This window comes from Triticum dicoccoides, chromosome 2B (assembly GCF_002162155.2).
Source record: "Triticum dicoccoides isolate Atlit2015 ecotype Zavitan chromosome 2B, WEW_v2.0, whole genome shotgun sequence".
Taxonomy (NCBI): Eukaryota; Viridiplantae; Streptophyta; class Magnoliopsida; order Poales; family Poaceae; genus Triticum; species Triticum dicoccoides.
The window spans coordinates 571,043,915-571,068,959 of NC_041383.1; positions in this window are offsets into that span (position 1 = coordinate 571,043,915).

Genomic DNA, 25,045 nt, shown 5'->3' on the forward strand with positions numbered 1-25,045 from the left:
CAGGTCCATCTGCCACGGAGCCGTTGGAAACCGAGGTCACCGGCGAGGAGAACGCGCGCGGCAATACCAACGACGCCACTGTCACCAAAGAAGAAGCCGATGCTGATGATCCCGCCGACAGAGAGGCCGCCAAAGCTGCCGCCACAGAAGCTGGCGAGGGGTCCGACGATCGCACTGACGGCCCCGAGGCTGCAGGAGCGTCAGGCGCTACGCCGACCGCCGATCCCTCCGCCGCTGCTGCAGCGTCAGGCTCCGAAGAGCCCCAGCCCGGTGCCTATTTGAAGGCCGGCGATGGCATCTTCATCAAGCTCCCCTGGGCGTCGAGCTCCAGGGCGCCAATCGAAGGAGAAATCTTGGATGAAGAGTTGCTCGCCTCCGCTGGGCTGACACTGGTCGATGCGCCGAGCAGCAGCAGCGGCGAGCCTGAGGAGGAGCAGCTGCTGCGGAAGCTGTTGTCGCTCTACCGCGCCCAACAGGCCAAGCTGGTATCCCGAGAAGCGCTTGTCGCGAAGGCGGGAGTGGACATCGAGAAGCGCGTGGAGGAGCTCCGGGGCCTCAACCAGGAAGCTCTCCGGTCCCTGGCAGAGGAGCGGGAGAAACTCGCCGAGGAGCGTAAAGCCTTCCTCCTCGAGAAGGCTGAAGTTGAAGAGCAACAGCGGCTTGCTGCCGAGAAGCTGTCTGCGCAGGAAGGCGAGTTGGTGCAGCGGAAGGTTAACCTTGACAGCCACGAGGAGGAGCTTGCCGCGCGCGAGCAAACATTCGGCGGGGCTCTCAAGGAAGCAGAGGATGCTGCTGCAGCTGCCGAGGCCGCCAAGAAGGAGCTGGAGACGAAGGTGGCGCACCTGGAGGCCGATCTCAAGGTGAGCGGCGAGGAGCTTGCTGCGCTCAAGCGTGAGCGTGAGAAGGACGCCTACACCCTTGGCGAGCTGCAGGGTTGTCTCGCTGAGAGGAGCAAGGAGCTTAGCGCCGCCAAGGACTCCAACGCAGATCTTGAGTTGAAACTGACTACTTTGACCGAGACGCTGGACGGTTCCAGGGAGCAGGAGGTGGCCTTGAAGGAGAAGATCAAGGCCGACGAGGCGCTGCTGGCGAGTGCTGCCGCCGCCCAGAACACTTTTAGGGAGAATATGGAGCACTGGACCGAGGGTCTCGTGGATGTTGCCGCAGCCATCGACAGGGAGCTGGCGCAGCTGGGGATGGAGGATCTCGGGTATTCCTCCGATGAGAACCTCCAACCGAGCGCCAAGCTCAGCTTGGTCTTCAAAGGCGTGGCGACGGCCCTCCAGCGACTCCGGGAGAAGATCCCAAAGCAGCTGGCCGACGAGTCGCACAAGATCTGCGCGAGAGCTCTTCAAAAGGTGCTGGTGAAGGTGGCCTTCCGCAACCCAGGCCTCAACCTCACCAACGTCCTCAGGACCTTGCCGCCGGATGCTGATCTGGAAGCGCTCAAGACCCTTGTCGCACCCATTGTGGACAAGGTGAGCGGGATCAAGAGGGTTGAGGGCGATCGCGTAGATTAGGCCGCCCGTTTTCTCTTTTTCTTGTTGCTTCTGGTCATGTTATGAGAACAATCTGTTAGAGCTGCGACAAGCTATCTTGTAATATGACTCTATTTCGGGTAGCGATTGCTATGTTATTTCCTTTACTTGATTCCTTCCTTTGTATGTTTTTGCCCTATGCTTTTAGGGAACTTGTCGGCGCAGGCACCTTAGCCGCGAGCGCTGAGTGCGGGACGTCAGCAGCCTGCTGGCCATGCCGCTACCGACAAGAAACCTTGTCGCAACTAGTCGCAGCTCACTTAAGTTGTTGAGCGGACTCGAAACAAAGTAAGGGCGCAACTAGCTATGAGTTGGTTCCTCCGTGCACAGGTTTTCCATACAAAGCACGGTCGTTCGAGGAAGATAACTTAAAAATTTTAAAACTGATTGCTCAAACTTTAGCAACTTAGCTTTTCTGTCGTTTGCTTCCCGGTAAGGCGAAACTTCCTCGAACGACGCTTGGTCCACACCATTATCTTCTCCTTTCCCCCCGGCAAACTTGTGGGCGAGGGAACCTTTCTTTCTCTGAGAAAGAGAAAGAAGAGAAAATAAAGATATGGAGCCTTACGGCTCGTTATTGCTTACCGGGGATAGGCGCTGCACAAAGTGTCAGATAACGCATGAAAAAAGTAGAAAGCATGAAATTGACAAGATGTGCGGAGCACATGAGCTTTACTTATGCACGGGGTCTGCTCCCGGCTTCGTACGAAGGATTACATGCAACATCGGCAAGACTTGTACAAAAGGTGGTTGCCGGAACAGGTTCCGGCAACCGCGCCCTACGGGTAAAACTTACGAAGATGCTCAATGTTCCAGGAGTTGCTCACCGGAATTCCATCTTCGGTCTCAAGGCGGACAGCGCCAGGCCTAGTGACTCGTTTCACCCGGTAAGGGCCTTCCCACTTCGGCGTCAACTTGTTGGAATTCTTGGCGGACTAAACGCGCCGAAGAACAAGGTCGCCTTCCTCGAGACTTCTGGCATTAACTTTGCGGCTATGGTAGCGGCGCAAAGCTTGCTGGTATCGAGCAGCTCGTACAGCGGCCTGAAGACGGTCCTCCTCAAGGAGCAGCACGTCATCTTGTCGCAACTGCTCTTGCTCAAGCTCATCATAAGCGAGCACTCGAGGTGACCCGTATACGAGTTCTGTGGGGAGAACTGCCTCTGCTCCATAGACTAGAGCGAAAGGTGTCTGGCCAGTGGCTCGATTTGGCGTCCTCTTGATCGACCAAAGAACCACCGGCAGCTCCTCAATCCAATTCTTTCCGCACTTGCGCAGCCTGTCGAAAGTCCTGGTCTTGAGCCCGCGCAGCACTTCAGCATTCGCCCTCTCCGCTTGACCGTTACTTCTTGGATGAGCAACAGAAGCGAAGCAGACCTTGGCGCCAAGATCTTGGACGTACTGCATGAAGGTGCGGCTCGTGAATTGCGTGCCATTGTCGGTGATGATCCTGTTAGGGATCCCGAAGCGGCAAACAATCGACCTGAAGAACTTGACTGTTGACTGTGCTGTCACCTTCCTCACTGCTTCCACTTCTGGCCACTTTGTGAACTTGTCGATTGCAACGTACAAGTACTCAAATCCCCTGACAGCTCGGGGAAAGGGGCCGAGGATGTCGAGCCCCCAGACCGAAAATGGCCAAGATAAAGGGATCGTCTGGAGAGCTTGAGCTGGCTGGTGTATCTGCTTGGAATGGAACTGGCACGCTTCACACTTGGTTACTTGTGCAGTTGCATCCTGGAGGGCTGTCGGCCAAAAGAAACCTTGCCGGAACGCTTTGCTGGCAAGTGCTCTTGCGCCAATGTGGTGACCACATATGCCTCCATGTATCTCTGCCAATAGCTTTTGTCCGTCTTCCCGGTGAATATACTTCAATTTCACGCCGTTGAGTCTTCTTTTGTACAGTGTGTTGTCGACAAACTGGTACATACTTGACTGCCGGGCTACTCTTTTCGCTTCTTCTTGCTCTTTGGGAAGTTCTCCTATCTGGAGAAAACGGACAATCTGCTGTGCCCATGCTGGAGCTTGCGGCTCGACAACAAGGACTAAAGGCACATCTGCTGCTGCGGGAACATCCGCTTCTACGGCGAGAACCTGTGGCTCAGCCGGAGCTTGACGTTCCCCGGCAAGCTTGCCGGAGCAAAACTTGTCGGGAGCGTCTGCTTCAACGGAACAAACCCTAGGGCTTGCCGGAGCAGACTGCTCCTCAGCACCCTTGGTGTTGATCTTGAGGACCTTCTTGGCGGCGGCTTCGGGGAGCTCCGCCGAAAAATAGTCACCAGAAATCAACTTCCTCTTCTTGCTCTGTCTAGTTGATGGCGTTACAGACGGTTGAGTCAGTTTGAGCACAAAGATCCCTGGTTCCACAGGTAACTTAAGTGCGGCACTTTGACAGGCCATCGTCAATGTCGTTCTGAGCTCTTGGAACATGTTCCATCTGTAGGCCGTCAAAGTGCTCTTCTAGCTTTCTCACTTCATCAACGTAAGCTTCCATCAACGGACTCTGATAATTCTTGTTCACTTGGCGGATGACAAGCTGTGAGTCACCCTTGACAATGAGCTTCTTGATCCCAAGGTCTGCTGCGATCCTGAGACCGGCAAGCAAACCTTCATACTCTGCGGTATTGTTCGTTGTTTGCTCCTTGGGAAAGTGCATCTGGACTACGTACTTGAGGTGCTCTCCTGTGGGTGCAACAAGTAGCACGCCCGCACCGGTGCCTTGCAGCGAGAAGGCACCATCAAAGTACATCAGCCACTCTTTGATTGCTTCCTGACTTTCTGCTTGACGGGCCGCGCATGAGGACAGACGGCAAGATGGTGCTCGATTACTTTCCTGGGAACACCGGGGATGTCAGACGGTTGCCACGCAAATACGTCGACGTTTGCCCGCAGGAAAGCAACGAGCGCGCTTTCCTATTTAGGGTTGAGAGTGGCACTGATGGTAAAGGTACCACCAGTGCCATCCTCCTTGGCGACACCTTCTTGCTCTCTGGTGGAGCTGCCATTGTCTTCTTACATTTGCCGGTGGAGCTCGATGGTGCGTCCTCGACGGTAGCGCAACACTCCGAAGAGGTGTGCTTGCCGGAGTGGGCATCAGAACTCTTGCCGGACTTGGTCTTCTTCTTCGCCCCGGGAGCTTCAGCGGCAAGTGACTTGCGATCTGTTGCGGCTGCTGGTTCCCGGTAGATCTTGTCGGCGCAGATAAGAGCATCCTTGTCGCCAGGGACAGAGATGACACTTATCGGGCCTGGCATCTTCAACATGTTGTATGCATAGTGAGAGGCTGCCATGAATTTGGCGAGTGCTGGACTGCCGAGTATCCCATTGTAAGGCAATGGAAAATCAGCAACGTCAAAAGTGACCCTCTCAGTCCTGAAGTTCAACTCGCTGCCAAATGTCACCGGCAACATGATCTTTCCCTTCGGCTTGCTCCTTCCCGGATTGATTCCTTGGAATGTGCCGGTCTCTTCGAGCTCGCCATCAGGGATCTGGAGTTTCTGGAGTACCGCGGAGGAGATCAGGTTCAAGCCGGCCCCGCCGTCAACTAGCATCTTAGTGATCTTGAGGTTGCAGATAGTTGGTGAAACCAACATTGGCAAGCACCCGACCGCAGTTATGCGATCAGGGTGGTCCTCAATATCAAAGATGATAGGCGTGCTGGACCATTTCAGAGGCTTGCGTGACTCGACGGGTGGTTCTGCCGCATTGACTTCGCGCACCCACTGCTTGAGCTGGCGGTGTGAAGTATGCAGAGAAGCACCGCCATCAACGCACAGGACCTCTATGGCTTTCTGGAACTCCTGCTCATCGGTCTCGTCATCATCCATATCTTCATCGTCGTCGTCATCTTCATCCTTGTCGCGGCCGCGGGGAGGTCTGTCTCCTTGCCGCTGCTTGGCCTTGCCGCGGCGTCCTCCTCGGCCGGGGCGTTTCTTGCCGGCTCCTCCAGCACCTTCCTGGGCCTTCTCCTTGTCGCGTCGCTCGTATTCAGCCTTTTGCTGCTCGACAAGCTGCTCGACCTTCTTGCAGCTCTGGAGGTCATGGCCCTTGGTGCGGTGGATCTTGCAGTACTGCTTATTGGTGCCGTCCTGCTTGTCGGCGACCGCCACAGCCTGGTAGTTGGTGCCTGCGGCAATCTCCTCGCCGGAGCTACCAACTTTGGCTTTCTTGGCGCCACCTCCGTTGCCAGACTGCTCAACGACTAGCATATCTTTGCCTTTCTTCTTCCTATTGTTCCGCCGCCGGTTTTTCTTTGCCGGGGCAGCCTCCTCACTATCAGATCCTCCTGCTTCTGTATTCTCTCCGGGGAGTTTCCTCCCTTCCTCAGCACGTGCACATTTGTCGGCCATGGCATATAGCTCACTGACGTCTCTGATCTTGCACATCGCCATCTCCTCCCGCATCCTGCGGTTTCGCACGTTCTGATGGACCGCGCTGATTTCCGCGGCAGGGTGGACATCTGGGATGTTGTGCTGTACGCGGCTGAATCTCTGAATGTACTTGCGCAGGGGCTCTCCTTCCTTCTGGGCGAGCAGATGAAGGTCGCTCTCTTGGCCATGAGGCTTGTGGCCGCCTGTAAAGGCGCCGACAAACTGATGGCATAGGTCTGCCCAGGAGGATATGGAGTTGTCCGGCAAGTGCATGAGCCAGGATCTGACATTGGGCTTGAGCACCAGCGGGAAGTAGTTGGCCAGGATCTTGTCGTCCCGCCCCCCGGCAGCTTGCACCGCGATGGTGTAGATGCTGAGGAATTCCGACGGATGCGACTTGCCGTCGTACTTGTCTGGTACGTCTGGCTTGAAATTCTTCGTGCTGGGCCACTAGACTTGCCGCAGCTCATGAGTGAACGCAGGGCAACCTACCGCGTACGGCAAGTCGCCTGGTTCCCCTGGTGCATGCATGTCGACAGAGGGCCCAGCACGCTGGTCCGATTGACGCCGCGCTTCTCTTTGGCGCTCGATGCGAGTTCGAGCGTCTTCTTGCTGTCGTTCGTGAAGAACTTGGCGTTGATCGCGACGATCTCGTGGATCTGATGATGCGGTGGAGTCGCTGTCGAGGTGGATCCGGCGAGTCACCAGTGGGACTGGGTGGTCACCCCCTCCGCCGGTCACATCTTCTCTGTCGTCTTCCCCGACTCCGTCAGCTACGGCTACGCGACGCATAGTGGCCGGATCACTCTCGCCCTCAACCAGCTGGTTGTCGAGATCTCCGAGCCGGTCCTCGACGCTCAGGCCGTGGCCGTCCTCGACACCGCCTGGATCCTCATCTCTGGCCTCCCCGATATTGCGCGGTCCGAGCTCGTCATCCGCCAGATGTCCCGTCTCTTGGGCAAGGTGGTGGCGGTTGATGAGCTCTCCATTCGCAAGGAGGAGGAGGTCCGGGTCTAGGTCAAGTGCCTCGACTCCTCCAAGCTTCGCATATCAGTCTGCGTCTTCTTCAACGACCAGGGCTTCGACCTCAGGTTCGCCCCCGAGCCTCCCAACCACGTTGGGCGCCCCCGCTCCTTCGACGCCGGCCCCCCTGGTGGCAACCCGGGGGCCGGTGGGGACTACCACGGCCGTCACCGCTCCCGGTCCCACCGCTCGGATGAGGAGGGGGCGTCCGAGGACTCCCGCTCCCCTTCCCCCTCGCCTCCTCCACCTGCCGCGGGGGGCAAGGGCCGCCTGGCCGCTCCTATCCCTCCGCTGGGTGGCCCTTCGCTCGCGGCGGCGTCTCCCTCCGAGGGGAGCGACATCTCCAGTGTGGGCATGGTGGTCTGCCCGGCCTCCTCCCCGCACTCCCCCGCCTCGTCCCCTCCTACGGAGTGGGACTCGGTGGCCCTGCCCCTCGGCGCCCCCCTGATGCACCGGCGGCGCCCGCGGAGGGGGAAATGCCGCCTGTGGTGGATCCCTCCTCCCTGGCCGCCGGTCTCCCCACCGCCTCGTCTCCTCCATGGCTTGGGGATGCCCCGCCGTCGCCTCTGCCGCGGGATGCCCCGGCTCCTGTCCCTGCGACCCTCCTCGCGCCACCTCCTCCGCCGGCTGCGTCGCCACCCCCCGCGCCACTCCTCCTTGGCTGTTCTGCGCCTGTTTAGCTGGCCTCTCCCTCGTCGTCTCTGACGGGGGAGGGTGCGGCTCGCGTGCTCACTCCGATGGCGGCCCAGCCCCCTCCCCCCCGTTCAGCCACCTACTCCCGTCGCGGTAGGTCGACCTCCTCCCTAGTGGTTGCCTCCCGTCGGAGTGCGCGGCTGGATGCTGCCCACCCTGAGGGCAGCCCGGCTCTGCCCATCCCCGAGCGGGCGGAGCTCCGCGCTGCCGCCCGTAACCTAGAGCCAGGTACGCCCCCCGTTCCCCCCTCTGCTTCGTCTTGTTCCTTATCTGCGCTTGAGTCCATTCCTTTGGGCAACCTCGCCAAAGTGGCCTCCGACTCCGCGATCATGTTCAGAGGGGAGGCTGGCCCCCCTTTAGTCCAGATCGCGGCCTCAGAGCTCGTGAGATCCTTGATGGGAAGCTCGCGGAGGCCCGTGCAGCCCTCCTTTTACCTCTGGCCGCCTCTGCGGTGGGGGTGTCTCCCACCCCGCCTGGTCTGCGGCGGATGGCGCCCCCCCTCCGGCGGCCGGGGCGAAGATCCATGGCCGTACTCGCTCCCGCACTGCAGCTCTTCGCGCGCAAAGCGCTTCTTGTGTTCTGTGGTCAAGCAGCCCCCCGATGGCTCCTTAATGCGAGCCCTCTTCTGGAACATCCGCGGCTTCGGCCATGATGGTCGTCGCCGCCAACTTGTGGAGTACATTCGGGATGAGCACATTGTCATCGTTGCCGTTCAGGAGACCATGGGTCGCGACTTCTCGCTCCCTGAGCTCGACCATTTGAGCTCCCACCTCTTTGCGTGGCACTGGCTCCCTTCTAGTGGGAGCTCAGGCCACTCGGGTGGCATCCTTTTAGGTGTGAAGGATGCCACCTTCGAGGTGGGCAGCATGGATCGGGGGGAATTCTTCGTCAGCATGGAATTATTCGAGAGATCTCTCAACTTCAAGTGGGAGATCATCATTGTCTACGGGCCTGCCGACCATAGTCGGTCGGCCGCCTTCCTTAAGGAGCTCCACTGGAAGATCTTGGCTGCCTCCCTCCCCGTGGTAGTGGGTGGCGACTTTAACCTGCTGCGCGTGGCGGAAGACAAGAGCAATGCCAATGTCTGCTTTGCCCGGATGCAGTTGTTTAATGACTTCATTGCTGACCTCGCCCTCCGGGAGATTGATAGGAATGGTGCCCAGTTCACCTGGACCAATCGGCAAGCCTCCCCGACCCAGTCCATCTTGGACAGGGTCTTAGTGTCCCCGGAGTGGGACCTCCGTTGTTCCCTAGCCTCTCTCCGCGCCATCACTAGGATTGGCTCGGATCATGTCCCCCTTCTTCTCTCCTCCGTGGACGAGCGTCCGCCGATCCCCCCTCGTTTCCGCTTTGAGACCTTCTGGCTCTCCCAGTCTGGATTTACCGACGCCGTCTGCACGCGGTGGATCGAGGCTCGGGCCCACCCCCACCCTCGGCCCCCTCGGCTATTGACGAGTGGCACTTCTGTGCGAAACGTGGCAGGCAGTTTATGAAGGGGTGGGGGGCCAACCTTGGCTGCGATGCCAGGGAGCGTAAGAAGGCGCTGCTTACCGCGATCCAAGCCCTTGACCTTAGGGCCGACGTGGTGGGTCTCTCTCCGGACGAGTGGTTGTTCTGCTATGACCTCGAAGACCAACTCTCCGTGATCTACACCGATGAGGAGGCTTATTGGCGCCTTCGGGGGGCGCAGAAATGGGTCCTGAAGGGTCACGCATATACTGCATACTTCCATGCTATCGCCAACGGCCGCCGTAGATGCAACACCACCCCCCTTCTCTGGGATGGGGAGACCCTCCTCCAGGACCCCCGCGACTCCGGACCCATGTCGACGGCTTCTATAGGTCCCTTTTCTCTGCCGCTCCTCGGAGCGGCATCTTCCTCGCCCCTGATTGTTGGGCCAGCCTCCAGCTAGTGTCCGACGCGGAGAACGCGGCCTTGACGGCCCCCTTCTCTGAGCAGGAGGTCTGGGAGGCTATCAAGGGTATGAATGTTTCTTCTACTCCGGGCCTGGATGGACTCCCAGTCATCTTCTTCCAGACCTTCTGGAACATGATTAAACCAGAAGTCATGGCCATCTTCGAGGAATTCTTTGTTGGCTCTATTGACCTGGGGTGCCTTAACTACGGGATCATCCCTCTCATCCCCAAGGTCCCTGGGGCATCCGACATCCGCCAGTTCCGGCCGATCATGGTCATTAATGTGATCTTCCGGATCCTGGCCAAAGGGTACGCCAATAGGGTGACCCTGCTTGCTGACCGGATAACCCACCCTAACCAGTCGGCCTTCATTAAGGGCCGATATATCCTAGATGGAGTCCTGGTCCTTCATGAAGTCCTTCACGAGGTCCAGGTCAAACGCCTTAAGGCGGTCTTTCTGAAGATCGATTTCCACAAAGCCTACGACTCTGTTAGCTGGACCTTCCTCAGGGAAGTCCTTCTTAGGAAGGGCTTTGATGACCGGTGGATCACTAGAGTCATGCAAATGGTCTCTTGCGGTCGCACGGCGGTTAACATCAACGGCGAGATTGGTCCTTTCTTCCCTACCCTTTGTGGGGTGCACCAAGGCGACCCCTTCTGCCCGTTCCTGTTCAATATGGTAGTGGACGCTCTTGCCTACATCCTTGATAAGGCAAAAGCCGCTGGCCACTTCCGCGGGATTACCCCACACCTTTCTGGGGACTCGGGAATCTCCATCCTCCAGTATGCTGACGACACGATCATTATGGTCGAAGGCTCCGAGGTGGACATTGCCAACCTCAAGTTCCTCCTTCTCTGCTTCCAACAGATGTCGGGCCTCAAGATCAACTTTGAGAAGAGTGATGTCATGGTTATGGGATATTCCCCCTCTGAGTCTATGGCCATCGCCAACAGACTTAATTGCCGCCTGGGCTCTTTCCCCACCTCCTACCTGGGGACTCCCATTAGCGACTCGCGACTCTCCGTCGCGGACCTGCGGCCCTCCGTGACTAAGCTCCAATCCCGTTGCGAGCCCTGGCAGGGGAGATGGCTATCTAAGGCGGCCCGGACTATTCTCATCAAATCTTCCCTCTCCAGTCTCCTTCTGTTCCTTATGAGTTTCTACAGCCTCCATGAATCTCTCCACAAGGAGATCGCCAAAATTTAGTCCCGCTTCTACTGGGATGGCAAGCATGATAAGCAGAAGTACCACATGGTCAGCTGGCCTGACATCTGCAAGCCCAGGGAGCAAGGTGGTCTGGGCATCATGTGCTCCAAAAGGATGAATATTGCCCTTCTCTCCCGTTGGCTCTGGCGCATCGCCCAGGGTCAAGGTGGCCTCTGGCTCGACATTATCCGGAATAAATACCTGCGGGGTCAGCCCCTAGCCTTCTGCCAGAAATCGGGCGGCTCTCAGTTCTGGCAGTCTATTGTCCAGCTTCTCCCGGTGCTCCGCATTGGGACCTCCATCTCGGTGGGATCCGGCCTCTCGACGCTTTTCTGGTTTGATCGTTGGGCCGGAGACGCTCCCTTTGCGGCCCGCTTCCCCGCCCTCTTCTCTATCTCCGTCGACCCCACGATTTCGGTCAATAGGGCCCTTCTTGACTTAGGGTGCCTTGCTTTCCGTCGGCCTTTTGGGCCGGCGGAATCCGCCGCCTGGTGTGAGTTGCTTGATTGCGTTGCGTTGCATGAGCCGTTGGTGGATGGCAGACCGGACCTTGTGCGGTGGCGTCTGGATCCGTCGGGCTTGTTCTCCACCAAGTCGCTGTACCCAGCCATTGCCCCATCCTCCGCTCCCCTCCCCCTATCAAAGGTGTGGTCCGTCCGCGTTCCCCTGAAGATCCGCATATTCATGTGGCAGTGGATTCGCGGCCGGGTCCCGTCTGGAGTGGAGGTCTGCAAGCGCAATGGCCCGGGCACCGGTATCTGCCCGCTCTGTGGAGTCCCTGAAGACTCGAACCACATCTTCTTCTCCTGCGTCTCCGCCCAGTTCCTCTGGAGCTGCTTTCGCGAGCTTTGGCGGCCGCTTAGCCGCCCCCCCCGGACCGTGACGCCATCTCCGCCCTCATCGCTGACATCCGTTCGATGGCCGTCCGCCTGTCGCCGCCGCCCCCGCCGCCTCCGCTGGATCCTGACTAGACGCCTTGTGTTTGGTGTGTGGGTGTTGTTTTTCTTTTCCTTTTGGGCTTGTTGAGCTGTGCCCTCAGCAGAACCTATGTACTTTGTCATGAGTCTTGGGTGGGTGTGTGTGGACTTGCTTCGGTTTGTATGCTCTGTGGCGGTTTGCTTTATTTATAAAGCGGGGCAAAAGCCTTTTTCGATAAAAGCAATATGACAATGATGAAGTGTGTCATAATAGACGGAATGGTGGAAAGTTGCATGGCAGTATATCTCGGAATGGCTATGGAAATGCCATAATAGGTAGGTATGGTGGCTGTTTTGAGGAAGGTATATGGTGGGTGTATGGTACCGGCGAAAGTTGCGCTGCACAAGAGAGGCTAGCAATGGTGGAAGGGTGAGAGTGCGTATAATCCATGGACTGAACATTAGTCATAAAAAACTCATATACTTATTGCAAAAATCTATTAGTCATCGAAACAAAGTACTACGCACATGCTCCTAGGGGAATAGATTGGTAGGAAAAGACCATCGCTTGTCCCCGACCGCCACTCATAAGGAAGACATTCAAAAAATAAATCATGCTTCGTCACATAACGGTTCACCATACGTGCATGCTACGGGAATCACAAACTTTAACACAAGTATCTCTCAAATTCACAACTGCTCCACTAGCATGACTCCAATATTACCATCTTCTTATCTCAAAACAATCATAAGGAATCAAACTTCTCATAGTAGGACACCGCAAGATTGAACCCAAAGCTAAGCACTTCTCCCATTGCAAGAAAGATCAATCTAGTAGGCCAAACCAAACTGATAATTCGACGAGCCTTGTAAAGAAAACCAATCATACATGAAAGAATTCAAAGGAGATTCAAATATTGTTCATAGATAAACTTGATTATAAACCCACAATTCATTGGATCTCGACAAACACACCACAAAAAGAGTTACACCAAATAGATCTCCAAGAAGATCAAGGAGAACAATGTATTGAGATCCAAAGAGAGAGAAGAAGCCATCTAGCTAATAACTATGGACCCGAAGGTCTGAGGTAAACTACTCACACTTCATCGGAGAGGCTATGGTGTTGATGTAGAAGCCCTCTATGATTGATTCCCCCTCCGGCGGAGCACCGGAAAAGGCCCCAAGATGGGATCTCACAGGTACAGAAGGTTGCGGCGGTGGAAATAGGGTTTCGTAGTGTTCCTGGATGTTTTCAGGGTGTATGGATATATATAGGCGAAGGAAGTCGGTCAGGGGAGCCACGAGGGGCCCATGAGGGTGGGGGGCGCGCCTACCCCCCTGGGCGCGCCTCCCTACATCGTGGCTTCCTTGTTTGTTCCTTGACGTCCACTCCAAGTCTCCTGGATTGCGTTTGTTCCAAAAATAACTCTCCCAAAGGTTTCATTCCGCTTGGACTCTGTTTGATATTCCTTTTCTGCGAAACACTGAAATAGGCAAAAAAACAACAATTTGGGCTGGGCCTCCGGTTAATAGGTTAGTCCCAAAAATAATATAAAAGTGTATAGTAAAGCCCATTAAACATCCAAAACAGGTAATATAGTAGCATGGAAGATTAAAAAATTATAGATACGTTGGAGACGTATCAGGGGGTTAATCATAAGTGGGTGGCTTGTTTAAGTAAGACCAGCACCCAAGCATCGGTCCACCCACATATCAAATTATCAAAGTAGCGAATGCGAATCAAACTAACATGATGAAAGTGACTAGATGAAATTCTCGTGTGCCCTCAAGAAGGCTTTGCTTATTACAAGAGACCATTCCAACCTGTCCTTTGCTACAAAAAGGATTGGGCTACCTTGCTGCACTTTACCATTACCGTTACTTGCTCGTTACAAATTATATTACTATCAAACTACTTGTTACCGACAATTTCAGTGCTTGCAGAAATTACCTTGCTGAAAATCACTCCTTCTGCTCCTCGTTGGGTTCGACACTCTTACTTATTGAAAGGACTACGATTGATCCCCTATACTTATGGGTCGTCAAGACTCTTTTCTGGCGCTGTTGCCGGGGAGTGAAGCACTCTTGGTAAGTGGAAATCGGTAAGGAAAAATTTATGATATGTGCTGAAGTTTATTGTCACTTGTTACTATGGAAGATTACCCTTTGAGGGGTTTGTTCGGGGTATCTTGACCTCGACCGGAAACACAAAGAGTTGGCCCTCAACCTACTACACCTACTAAAAGTATTAGTTTTGAAATTCCTTCAGGTATGATAGAGCAACTGCTAGCTAATCCTTATGCAGGAGACCGAACAACGCATCCCGATATGCATTTGATACATGTGGATGAAATTTGTGGATTATTTAAGCTTGCAAGTTTACCCGGAGATGAAGTAAGTAAGAAGGTTTTCCCTTTATCTTTGGGGGAAAAGGCATTGTCATGGTATTGGCTATCCGATAATATTGGATCTTGGAACTGGAATCGATTGAGATTGGAATTTCACCAAAAGTTTTATCCTATGCATCTAGTTCATCGTGATCGGAATTATATATATAATTTTTGGCCTCGTGAAGGATAAAGTATCGCTCTAGCTTGGGGAGGCTTAAGTCAATGTTGTATTCATGCCCCAATCATGAGCTCTCAAGAGAAATTATCATTCAGAAATTTCTCGGCTTTCTCGTAATGATCAATCCATACTTGATACTTCTTCTGCTGGTTCTTTTATGAAGAAGACTATTGAATTCAGGTGGGATCGTTTAGAAATAATTAAATGCAACTCTAAAGATTGGGAACTTGACGAATGTTATGAGTCAGGTATTAAGCTTGAGTTTGATTGTGTTAAATCTTTTATGAATACCGATGCTTTTCACAAGCTTAGCACTAAATATGGACTTGACTCTAATATAGTAGCCTCTTTTTCTGAATCATTTGCTACTCATGTTGATCTCCCTAAGGAGAAGTGGTTTAAATATCACCCCCTATTAAATAAGAAATTAAAGAACCGGGTATAGTTAAAGATGGAACTATTATTTACAATGTTGATCTAGTTGTGCCTACTGCTTATATTGGAAAACCACCTTTCCCTGTTAGGATAAAGGAACATGCTAAGGTATCAACCGTGGTTCGCAAAAGTAATATTAAAGCACCAAAAACTTCTGAACAAATTAAAGTAGAACCTAGTGTTGCTATGGTTAAAGATCTCTTGGTTGATAATATAGATGGGCATGTTATTTACTTATGTGATGAAGCTGCTAGAATTGCCAAACCCGATGAAAAGGATAAACATAGACCTGTTGTTGGCAAGCTTGTTATCTTAGTTAAAATAGGATATCATTGTTATCATGGTTTATGTGATTTAGATGCTAGTGTGAGTGCTATCCCTTTTATCTTATACCAAAAAATTCTGAATTATATAGCACCTGCTGAAATAGAAGACATAGATGTTACTATTAAACTTGCAAACAGAGACACCATCACACCACTTGGGATTGTTAGAGATGTTGAAGTCTTCTGTGGGAAAATAAAATACCCTATTGATTTTCTAGTTCTTGGTTCCCCACAAGATGACTTTTGTCCCATAATTTTTGGTAGACCTTTCTTGAACACTGACAATGCTAAAATAGATTACCTTAAGGAAACTATCAGTGTTAATTTTTGGTGATGTGTCTCATGAGTTTAATTCCTCTAAGTTTCATGGACAACCTCATGATAAATAATCACCTAGTAAAGATGAAATAATTGGTCTTTCTTCTATTACCGTACCTCCTACTGATCCTTCAAAACAATACTTGCTAGACCATGGAAATGATTGCACTTGCGTGAAAGAAATCAAATAGATAAAATATCCTTTGATCAACAACCTATCCTTAAACACAATTTTCCTATTGAAACTCTAGGAGGTCCTCCTCAACCTAAAGGTGATCTTGTGTTTGAATTAAAACAATTGCGTGACACTTTGAAGTATGCTTATCTTGATGAGTAAAAAATATATCCTGTTATTACTAGTGCTAACCTTTCAAAACACGAAGAAGAAAGATTATTAAATTATTTGAGGAAGCATTATGCTGCTATTGGATATACTCTTGACGATCTTAAGGGCATTAGTCCCACTCTCTGTCAGCACAAGATTAAAATGGAACCTGATGCCAAACCCGTTGTTGATCACCAACAATGATTGAATCCTAAGATGAAAGAAGTGGTAAGAACTGAAATGCTAAAGCTTCCGGAAGCAAGTATAACCTATCAAATAGCTGATAGTAGATGGGTAAGTCTTGTTCATTGTGTCCCTAAGAAGGGAGGTATTACTGTTGTTTCTAATGATAAAAATGAACTTATTCCATAAAGAATAGTGACTGGATGTATAATGCTAATTGATTTCAGGAAATTAAATAAAGCTACTCAAAAAGAACATTACCCCCTTTCTTTCATTGATCGAATGCTAGAAATACTATCTAAGCACACACACTTTTGTTTTCTGGATGGATATTGTGGTTTCTCTCAAATACCCATTTCACAATCTGATCAACAGAAAACCACTTTTACTTGCCATTTTGGAACTTATGCTTATAGACGTATGCCCTTTGGTTTATGTGATGCACTTGCTACCTTTCAAAGATGTATGACTGCTATATTCTCTGATTTTTGTGAAAAGATTGTTGAGGTTTTCATGGATAATTTTTCCGTTTATGGAACTTCTTTTGATGATTGCTTAAGCAACCTTGATCGAGTTTTGTAGAGATGTGAACAAACTAATCTTGTCTTGAATTGGGAGAAGTGCCACTTTATGGTTAATGAAGGCATTGTCTTGGGGCATAAAATTTCTGAACGAGGTATTGAAGTGGATAAAGCTAAAGTTGATGCAAGTGAGAAAATGCCAAGTCCTAAAGATATTAAAGGTATTCGTAGTTTCCTTGGTCATGCTGGTTTCTATAGGAGGTTTATTAAAGACTTCTCTAAATTTTCCAGGCCTCTTACTAATCTTTTACAAAAGGATGTTCTATTTGTTTTTGATGATGATTGTGTAGAAGCCTTTGAAACACTTAAGAAAGCCTTAACCTCTGCACCTATTGTTCAACCACCTGATTGGAACTTGCCTTTTGATATTATGTGTGGTGCTAGTGATTATGCTGTTGGTGCTGTTCTAGGACAAAGAGTTGATAAGAAATTAAATGTTATCCATTATGCTAGTAAAACTCTAGATAATGCCCAAAGAAATTATGCTACTACTGAAAATGAATTTTGAGCAGTTATGTTTGCTTGTGATAAATTCAGATCCTACATTGTTGATTCTAAAGTAAATGTTCACACCGATCATTCTGCTATTAAATATCTTATGGAAAAGAAAGATGCTAAACCTAGACTCATTAGGTGGGTTCTTTTGCTACAAGAATTTGACTTGCACATCACTGATAGGAAAGGAGCTGAGAACCCCGTAGCTGATAACTTGTCTAAGTTAGAAAATATTCTTGATGACCCACTACCTATTGATGATAGATTCCCCGATGAACAACTAGCTGTCATTAATGCTTCTCATAATACTCCTTGGTATGCTGATTATGCTAATTATATTGTTGCTAAATTTATACCACCTAGTTTCACATACCAACAAAAGAAAAAAAATCATCTATGACTTAAGACATTACTTTTGGGATGACCCACATCTTTATAAAGAGGGACTAGATGGTATTATTAGACGCTGTGTACCTGAGCATGAATAGGAATGAATCCTATGGAAGTGTCACTTCGAAGCCTACGGAGGACATCATTCAAGAGATAGAACTGCTCATAAGTTATTACAATCTAGTTTTTATTGGCCTACTCTTTTCAAGGATGCCCATAAGTTTGTCTTGTCTTATGATGATGTCAAAGAATAGGTAATATCGGTAAGCGTCAGGAAATGCCTATGAATTATTCACTTGTTGTTGAAACTTTTGATGTTTGAGGATTTGATTATATGGAACTTTTTCCTTCCTCTAATGGGTATACACATATTTTGGTTGTTGTTGATTATGTCACTAAGTGGGTAGAAGCTATTCCAACTAGTAGTGATGATCATAATACATCCATTAAAATGCTTAAAGAAGTTATTTTCCCAAGGTTTAGAGTCCCTAGATATCTAATGACTGATGGTGGTTCACACTTTACTCATGGTGCTTTCCATAAAATGTTTGCTAAATGTCAACCATAGAATTGCATCACCCTATCGCCCTCAATCTAGTGGTCAAGTTGAACTTAGCAATAGAGAAGTTAAATTAATACTACAAAAGCCTATTAATAGGTCCCGAAAGAATTGGTATAAAAACTTGATGATGCACTTTGGGTGTATAGAACAACTTATAAAAAATCCTATGGGCATGTTTCCATATAATATGGTTTATGGAAAAGCTTGTCATTTGCCTCTTGAGTTAGAACATAAAGCATATTTGGCAATTAAAGAACTCAATTATGACTTCAAACTTGCCGGTGAAAAGAGGTATTTGATATTAGCTCACTAGATGGATGGAGAACCCAAGCTTATGAAAATGCCAAACTATTCAAAGATAGTTGGTGAATATGTTCTATTGTGCAGTTATCGTTTTAGATTTTTGCAGGAAAACTTCTTTCCAAATGGGAAGGACCATATATCATCAAAGAATTTTATTGCTCTGGAGCTACACCAAGATTAATAATGCCGAAGGTACCAACCTGAAGGTAGTTAATGGACAAAGAATTAAGCACTATATTTCAGGTACGCCTATTAATGTTGAAACTAACATTATCCAAACCATGACACCGGAGGAACACATGATGAGGTACGTGATACGGTAAGTAAACGAACTTCAAAAAATCGGCAAAAAAAATTCTGTCAGTTTTGGAATATTAGAAAAAAATAGGAAATAAGAAATAACCGGGAAGGCAACTCAGGTGCCCACAAGACACCAGGGCGTGTCTGCCCCACCTGGCATGTCCTGGTGGGTGGTGGGCCCCTCGGGCACCTTCCTGATTCTGTTTCCCTTCCATATGCTTGTTTCCCAAGATAAAAAATCTTTATATATATACCCCCGAACGATTTGGCCTCCGTATCACAGAGAAATCCTCTGTTCTTGTTTCGTGCTATTTTTCTGGCAGATCTGAAAATTTGTCGTCTCAAGATTCGGAGGAAGAGAGCTATGTTTCCCATCATGCTCTAGATCAAAATACCTTTAAGGATACCTATCCTTACTTCTGGGCTATGGATGAGGAGGAAGACACCGATCCGGAGGAGATGGGGGATGCCAACTCCGAATAAGATGAAGCTCCACTACCCCAACCTGGAGATATGCACGTGGAATTCAAGAAGTCAAGCCTCCGTAACAAAGCAACCAAATCTAAGATCCAATTTATCCCATCTCGTTTTCTGCAGGAGAGGAAGACAACGTTATGCAAAAGGGTATTAAAGCTTGAGCTAAAGATTGAGGATCTCAGGGAAGAAAATTTTAGCCTCAGATGCAAGCTGGAGAAAAAGGCTACCTGAACACCACCACCTTCATCTTCATCACCAAAGAAGGAGACTTGAGTACACGGTTATGGGTACTCCCTTTGGCTTGTGCCAAGCTTGGGGGAGATGCCCGGATATCGTATCACAACCACCTTTATTACCTTTACCTATCCTAGTTCAATCCTTAGTTATTTTTTGATTTAGTTGAATAAAAGTTTAGTATGGTCTATTTTTGAGTGTTAGTTTCGTGATCTATCTATCTAATAATCGAGTGAGAGTTATATAATAAAGTTTAGTTTGAGCTTTTGCTACTTTACTTTTATGTTTCAACCAAAATTAAAGGAAATAATGAAAAGATCATATGTTAATCTTATGGTAAGTAATTACATCACATAAGGAAAAGTACAAGTGGTAAAATTTGTTGAAAGTTGACAAACATAGCATTGGTCAATAATGCAATTCATGAAAGAATTAATAAGGGAAGAGAAGATTCGCGTGCAAATACACTATCTTGGACATCTTTTATGATTGTGAGCCCCACTAAATATCTTATGCCAAACTGTTGACGCTGGACAAGGAAGACAACATAATGATTCATGTTTGTTCATATTCACATATAAGTTATATTGTCATAGATCCTTCAACATGTGGTGCTTGTACAATATCTTTTCTAGCCAAAAACTTGCACTAAGTAGAGATACTACTTGTGCATCCAAAAACCTTAAACCCAGACTCATGTTTGAGAGTCCACCATACCTACCTATGGGTTGAGTAAAATCCTTCAAGTAAGTTTTCATTGATGTAAAAGGGCAATAAAAATTGCCTCTAATTGTATTTGATCATTTAGCGTAAGGGAAAATAAGCGTTGTACGAACTTGTGATGGCAAAGTAATAAAAGCGACGTACTGCATAGTAAATGTTGCTATCATAAGGGGAAATATAACGTGATGTTCTTTTGCATTAAGACATTGTGCACACAAAACCAAAAAAGCGCATGACAACCTTTGCTTCCCTGTGCGAAAGGCCTATCTTTTACTTTTATGTACTTACTTTTTATGCAAGAGTCAAAGTATCCTTCTCTATTCCTTTTTATTTTTCTCTTTGACAAGCATCATGTGGTGGGGAAAGATCTAGGCACATATACCTAGTTGGATATGAGTGAGCATGAGTTATTGTTGTTGACATCACCCTTGAGGTGAATAAGTTGGGCGGCGAAACTATAAGCCCCTATCTTTCTATGTGTCCGGTTGAAACTTTTTGCCCATATATATGTTGTGAGTGTTAGCAATCATAGAAGATTAAATGATGGTTGAGACCCTTCCTGAAAATATGATGAATTGTAGTTGCAAAGTTGACTGAGAACATAGTTTGTTGGTTTCCAATAAATTTTATGCCGTTTACTTCAATGTTGTGATGAATTGTTACTTGTTTATGAGAAGTTGTATGATAAAGTTATATGATAAAGTTTGTTGATGTTATAATAATAAGAATGAGGCTACTATGTCCGTATTTTGTTACTATCGACACCTCTCTCTCTCTCTCTAAGCATGTGCACATGATTTTCGATATCGGCTTTCGCTTGAGGACAAGCGAGGTCTAAGCTTGGGGGAGTTGATACGTCCATTTTGCATCATGTTTTACTTCAGTTATTTATAATTTTTTATGCATAATAAAACTTTATGGAGTAATTCTAATGCCTTTTCTCTCATAATATGCAAGGTTTACACAAAGAGGGAGAATACCGACAGCTGGAATTCTATACCTATTCTGCACATATCCAAATGAGCTGAAATTTTATGGATAATTATTTTAGAATATGTAATAAATATTGGAGAAAAGCTCTACTAGAGGGGGCTGCCAGGTGCCCATAAGACACTAAGGTGCACCAACCCTCCCAGGTGCTCCTGGTGGGTGGTGGGTAGCCCAGCCTACCTCTGGTGCCCATCTTCTGGTATATAAGGTCTTTTGACCTAGAAAAAAATAAGGAGAGGACTTTCAGGATGGAGCGACACCGTCTCGAGGCGGAACTTGGGAAGGAGCACTTTTGCCCTCTAGCGGAGCGATTCCGTCGAGGGAACTTCCCTCCCAGTTGGGGAAATTGAAGCCATCATCATCACCAACAACCCTCTCATCTTGGGGAGGCCAATCTTCCTAAACATATTCAACAACACTATCTCATCTCAAACCCTAGTTCATCTCTCTGATCTTGTAGTTGGTACGTGTGGGTGACTAGTAGTGTTGATTACATCTTATAGTTGACGCTACATGTTTTATTTGGTGGAAGATTATATGTTCAGATCCATTATGCTATTTAATATCCCTCTGATCTCGAGCATGAATATTATTTGTGAGTAGTTGTTCTTATTCTTGAGGCCATAGCAGAAGTCATGTTGCAAGTAATCATGTGAATTTGATATTCGTTCAATATTTTGATGATATGTATGTTGTGATTCCGTTAGTGGTGTTATGTGAACATCGACTACATGACACTTCACCATCTTTGGGCCTAAGGGAATGCATTGTGAAGGAGTTATTAGATTATGGGTTGCTAGAGTGGCAGAAGCTTAAACCCTAGACGCTATTCCGTAAGGGGCTGATTTGGATCCATATGTTTAATGCTATGGTTAGATTGTTATCTTAATTCTTCTTTCATAGTTGCAGATTCTTGCGAGGGGGTTAAACATAAGTGGGAGGCTTGTTCAAGTAAGAACAACTCCCAAGCACTAGTCTACCCACATATCAAATTATGAAAGTAGTGAACGCGAATCAAACCAACATGATGAAAGTGACCAGATGAAATTCCCGTGTGTGCTCAAGAACGCTTTGCTTATTACAAGAGACCGTTCCAGCCTATCCTTTGCTACAAAAAGGATTGGACTACCTTGCTGCACTTTATTTACCGTTACCGTTACTTGCTCGTTACAAATCATCTTACTATCAAACTACTTGTTACCGACAATTTCAATGCTTACAGAAATTACCTTGCTGAAAACCACTTGTCATTTCCTTCTGCTCCTTGTTTGGTTCAACACTCACTTATCGAAAGGACTATGATTGATCCCCTATACTTATGGGTCATCAAAGTTCTACAATGTTGTGGTAGCAGTATTTGGCCCGGAGTACTTGAGAGAGTCAACTTCTACAGATACAACCTGGTTGTTAGCTATCAATGCCAGTAGGGGATTTTCGGGGCTGCTTGGTAGTATAGATTATATGCAGTGGGGTTGAAAGAACTGCCTTTCTGCTTGGCTGGGGCCATATGAAATCTTGCTCTTCCATACTTGAGGTTGTGGCTTCACAAGATCTCTAGATTTGGAACTCTTTCTTTGGCATGGCTAGGTCTCACAATGACATCAATGTGCTTCAACGCTCTCCGATGTTTGCAAGGCTTGTAGAAGGCAACTGACCAGGGTTCAATGTTGAGATCAATGGCCACCACTACAACAAAGGATACTACCTAACTGATGGTATCTATCCTCATAGGACCACTCTTGTCAAGATAATACCCAACCCGATAGGAGAGAAGAGGAAGAGATTTTCCCAAGAACAAGAGAGTGCGAGAAATGATGTGGATCGTGCTTTTGGTGTTCTTTAATCTCGATGGGGCATCGTCCGGTATCCTGCTAGAACTTGGAGCACCAAGAAGTTGTGGGAGGTGATGACTACTTGTGTGATCATGCACAACATTATCATAGACGATGAGCGTGCGATCAAATCTATGACCAAGTGTTTCAATTTCAGGGTGAATGTGTTGTGCTAGAGCATGAAGGAGTGGCAACGTCTGCATACTTTACCGAATTTCATCATCAAATGCATGATTGGTTGATATGGTATTAGAACAGAAAAGAGTATCCCGCACCTATTTCCCAAGAGGTGACCCTGGGTTATCGAACCCACGAGAGGAAGATTCCCTTGAGGCGATGGTCTCCAGCAAGCTTTTGTCATAGTGTCAAATCCAGCTTTTGACTGGATCAAGAATAAAATAGTACAACAAACACTTATAATAAAAGAGGTATGGGTATGAGGTCTTAATGCTTACTACCTTGCATTTGCTAGGATCAAATAGGATATTAATTTGTGCGGTGGAAGTCACCCATCGAGATGTGCTTGTAACGAATCGAAGTGCATATGTGTCCAAATAACATCTTGACTGACACGAGTCCTGCATCAAGAATCAGTTGTCCTACTGCATGCCCTATCCGTCGCACAGGGTTGCTTTGATAATTAAGATCATGAAATCAGACAAGAGCTTTTGGCATTTAATGACTACACCTCATTTATCCCGAAGGATATGATCCATGTTACCCTACTGAACCTTACTGTCATCGGTGTTCGGTATAACACTTCACAGTCTCTTTACTCCTAGCCTCACCGGTGCTCGATCTCCATGATCCTGGGTACCTGCAGGGATGAAGATCGCGGACAAGACAAGAGACATCTTCACGGAACAATTTTCTTTCACGCATACGGGACTTTTAGGTCAAAGTCTTCCATTGATCTCTGATAACCCACAAGAATAGGGGATCATTTGTAGCCTTCTTTGATAAATAAGAGTGTCGAACCCAACGAGGAGCTAAAGGTAGAACAAATATTCCCTCAAGTTCTATCGACCACTGATACAACTCTATGCACACTTGACATTTGCTTTACCTAGAACAAGTATGAAATTATTTTGCAAGAATAAAACTACGAGTACTTTGCAAGAATAAAATTACGAATAAATTGCAAGGTAATAAAAGTGGATAGCTTTTGTCAACAATAAAGTCATTTGTCCCTAGGCAATCGATAACAAGTACCCGTAATCATTCTTGTAATTCTATATGAGGGAGAGGCATGAGCTCACATACTTCCTCTACTTGGATCATATCACTACAAAAAAAATACACTTCCGTGATGATACGCGTTTGTCATAGTAGGTCGCGTTTTTTGTCATGCATGTACATCCATGACAATTTTATGACAGAATCAAGATAGTCATACCTGTGCAGTCGTAGAAGTGTTCCATGACATTACCAAAATTATCATCACGGAAGTGTCCACTTCCATGACGATAAATCGCGCGTCATAGAAGTGCTTTCGTCAAGGGTGACCGACACGTGGCATCCACTGCAACGGAATACCGTTAAGCTATCAGGTTGGGTTTTGGATCCGATAACCCGTTAACAGCCCCGACTACTGGGAAATTTCCCCGTGTAAAATTCTTATTGGCCGGACGAAACACGTGTCAGCTCGTTAGTGGGTCAGATAGGCGCCTATGATATGTCGACACGTGCCACAGCCCACCACTAGCCCATTTAGCTTACAAAGTCAGCCCGTTTGACTTGGTCAAAAGTTAACGGGCTGGCCCATGAAAAGCATGTTAATGGTCTCTTCGCAAATAGCCCATTTTACGTCCCAGTAACTCACGACCCGTTAGGCCCTAAAGGAAATTGGTCCAACAACGTCATGTGGGCCGTCGAATATAACACCAGCCCATTTCACTTTCGGCCCATGTATGGCCCATGATGTCTTTCAGCCCATATAAGGCCTTCATATCTTTATGCACTTTAGAGGCCCACAGTGACTCTAGCCCATAATGAACAGTAATTTTCTTTGTACCCGTTAACGCCCTGTGATTAACATGGGCCGTTTCCAGCCCGTGTTAGCTTTCGGCCTATTGACAGCCCATACGTTCTTGGGATCCTTTCCGGCCCTCGATTACTTCCGGCCCATTACTGGCCTTTTCCCCTAATGGGCCAAATTCAGCCCATGGCAAGAGTCGGCCCATTTCTGGCCTGTTAACCCGTTGCGCCGTTTCCAGCCCGTCTTTTATTCTGGTCCATTAACGACCCGTTATGCCTGTGACAGAATTAAGCCTTTGCTGTCCTCCGGCCTGTTAACAACCCGTTACCGTGCTGGGCCAATACCTATTACGCCCGTTT